We start from the raw sequence: 3,899 nt of genomic DNA on the forward strand, positions 1-3,899 counted from the left end.
TATTCGCATTCGCTTTCGCATTCGCAATAATCAATGCGGAGCTTTTGCGAATGCGAATATTGTGCAAGTGCACTGATAAATGTCAAAATTGGAACGCATCGAAATAAAGATAAAATGATATGTGAATAAGTTGACAGCCAAGTTCACAAATCAAATAAGAATTAATTCCAGGCGAATTTAATATCTATTGAGGTGTATAAAATACTTAGGGACCAAAACGCGGACTGTTACATTACATTTTGGCTCACACTGATTTTTAAATACCGCTGAAACTCGCGAGAATACAATTTTCGGATAATTTTTCTTCTTGCATCTGAAAGCATAAGTATGTGGCATTATTTAATATATACAAAAATATATTGTAACTCCTGAGGTTTAGGAGTTGTGAATGTTTCAACAACGGACTGTTGCAATTTTTGGAAGTACTTTTTAAAGTTGCTTTATATTATTGAAAAAGTCTGCTATCCTAATATAATGTTTTCAAAAGTTGGTACACAGTTTCCTAACTTCAGGATGGAGTTCAAGAGCTACGTATTAATTGAACTGAAAAAATTAATTTTGAGGTCAATATTTGTAAAAAAATTTCGGACTGGTACGTTACAGGAAAAGACTGTTACGTTGCCTGTTACGATATTGTACGTGTAGCGATAAGATTATAATTAGGAATTTAAATCGCTTTTAATGCGTTTTATGCAATAAATAGCATGAATTCAGTAGTCTTGCGATGTGACAAGTAATTCAAAGAAATTAAAAACATGATAATTATGAATTCAGATTTCAAAGTTTCTGATGCTGTGCAGCTGTAGGTCGTTTCCGAAATAATTTTCTGCGTAGAACTCGATCTCGATCTTAGAACTGCGCCAAGATGTTGAGTTTTTCGCGTTTCATTTCACGAAAAACGGCTTTAATGCCTTATTTTGTTTGCTCTATGCCATTTAGTACTATTCTTACCCTTCAAATGTTAGATTCGAGGACTCGGCATTTCGCAGAATAATAGTAGTACTAGAAAAATAGCCGAAATAATTTCAATAGATGTTTTATTATTTAATCGGATTCTTCTTTCAGCTTCTTATTTCGCTTCTTTTGAGTTCGTTCCTTTTTGAAATAATATAATTCTCGCGTTTTTTTATTTTTCTACGTAATTCTTATCTTCTTCTTAATATTTTGGACTGTTACATTACATTAAAAAATGCTGCCGACTTGATTTTCATATAGAAAGCTAATCGCTGATTTTTTTTGTCGAATACTTTTTTTTATTAACTTCAAAATAACACAAGGCAAGCGAAGAGAGGCAAGTATAATGCAAAAAAGTGGTGGACCTTAAATATAAACTTCCCTTTATTTTCATGTTGTGCTTTTTTAATCGTCGTTTATTTAAAGGTGTCTCAGGATTAAGTGAATTTTCATGTTTAAGAGAAGGAGATTCGTGTTAGTATTGATATTGTCCGATACTTAGAATATGTGTGACCCAGATATAATCCAAAATCTGCGAAACCTGAGAAAAACATGTTTCCCCATGGTTTCGTTTTGAGCGATTTGGGCCATATGTATATGCAATTTTTAATATGCTTAACTTTTCGATTTTCAGCTTTTTTCAAATCATGAATACTCACCTCAAAAATAAGAGAAATGTGACTTTTTTCATTTATATATTTACTTTTTAAGTATAACCTTTTTATTTCTGACAGTGGAAGGCAGAAAACTAAAAATAACCAAAATTCCATCACATTTGTTAGTGGGGCTCATATTTTTTTCCTGGTTGTTAAAGTGAGCCAATCTTCCCCTTTTTATATATAAAATAGAGAGTATTATTTAAATTTCATCGACATCGGATCAAACTTAACATTTCCGTCCACAAGGGACTCTATTACGTGGAAAAATTTGAACACATGTCCAGTTTCAGCGAAATCGGATCACGTGTACAATTTTTTTTTTTTTTCAACAGCTTATATAAGTATTTGGAGTCGCAACACTGTGCGAAGCTGCTAAAAACTGGTTTATCATTGACGTTTTGAATAGAGTTTTTCAGAATTACATTTATCGTATCCTTTGAAAATGATCCTTACATCCATATATACAGACGTACCCTGACGGAAACAAGTGATTTCTCTTTAAATCTTGCTGCTTGCACACAATTCAAACTGAACATTTGAAAGCGCATTGACATGTCTGGCTGTAGCTGAGCGTGCAGAAATGGTTGCTGTTACTTGTTAGCTTCCCGAACATCCGGGTTCGAGTACCAAAGGAGGCAACATGTGAAAATGATAATAATTTTTTTTTGTGTCTTTTAAATATGAAAAAGCTTCTGTGAAGTTCAGAACGTAAGCGTATTCAAAAGAAACATACTGACTTTAAAGTTGTTTAAGCCAAATGCATTTTAAAGTAGTTGAAAATACATGCAAGAAAAGGCAATTGACTGCTTCCTAGGACATCGCAATGTTAAATAAATGAGTTCGTTGCAGGTAAAATAGTGAGAATTTCAATTAGTTATCATTGAAAATACCCTGATGGAAACAAGTGATTTCCTTTTTAAATCAACTAATTGAAAGACTACTTTAAAACAAATGCAATGAGGAAATATTTCGAATTTGTATACTCTTTTCGCTCAAAAAACCAATTTGTGTCTTGGAGGTATGAAAAAGCATCTGTGACGTCCAGAACGCAAGCGTATTCAAAAGAAACATACTGACTTTAAAGCTGTGTAAACCAAATTCATTTTAAAGTAGTTGAAATTAAACGCAAAGTCGGACAGTCGACTTGCTGCTTGCACACAATTCAAACTGAACATTTGAATGCACATTTACATGTCTTGCTATAGCTGAGCGTACAAAGATGTTTGCTACAATTGGACGCAGCTAAGAATTTCCATGTTCAAATCTCATTTAATTTTAAATTTTTAATTTCGGTTTTTCTTAGTTATGAAAAAGCATCTGTGAAGTGCAGAACGAAAGCGTGTTCAAACGACACATACTGACTTTAAAGTTTTTTAAGCCGAATTCATTTTAAAGTTGTTTAAAATACATGCAGGAAAAGGCAATTAGCTGTTTCCTAGGACATCACCATGTTAAATAAATGAGTTCGTTGCAGGTAAAATAGTGAGAATTTCAATTAGTTATCATTGAACATAAAGTAGTTTATAAATTACTTTCAAACTAATTCAATTTAGTAGTAGTAGGGTAGGTTGAAGTGGCTGCTAGTCCCAGAGGGCGCCAGCACACTTAGGCCCGATCAGGCCCATTGTGATATCATTGAAAATAAAGTAGTCTATAAATTACTTTCAAACTAATTCAATTTCCTGCAGGGTACTTTTACGATCCCGGGATTTTCGGGACATCCCGGGATCAGTTCCGGGATTTAGATATTCATTATTTTCCAACAACTTAACATCAAAAAATTGCATCAATATAGTTTGAGAAGCTGTCCTACCATATAATAAATAATAAATAAATGGGTTTCGAAATGTACTTTATTATTTAAGTTAAAAAATATTTCATTAATAACAAAACAAAAGACAGTTATTAAATTTATACGCATTTAACAGTACTTTAGCGTGTACATATCTGATAAAGTAACTTAAGGCATGTCGAAACAGACGCGATGCAAAAAAACTTAAGTCAACATATACATATATTGTGTGGCTGAAAGAAGTTTATAATACTAGTGGCAGAAATAAAAGAAACGCCTTATTTCAACCAGTTTAGTCTATATTTCTTTTCTTTATTTAATATTTAAACTTTTTTATAAAAGTCTACTTCATTTTGTATATAATTAACTGCATCTAAATGCGCACTTCAAAATTTGTACAAGAATTATGAAAATGCAAAAAACTTTGCCAAAATTTCAAACTTTTTACTCAGCATTTTTAGAAAAATTTTAGGTACGCAATTTTATAGCCTATT

The sequence above is a fragment of the Rhagoletis zephyria genome, unplaced genomic scaffold (genome assembly GCF_001687245.7).
Source record: "Rhagoletis zephyria isolate East Lansing unplaced genomic scaffold, Rhagoletis_zephyria_1.1 Rzeph_scaffold_00062, whole genome shotgun sequence".
In the NCBI taxonomy this organism is placed as follows: domain Eukaryota; kingdom Metazoa; phylum Arthropoda; class Insecta; order Diptera; family Tephritidae; genus Rhagoletis; species Rhagoletis zephyria.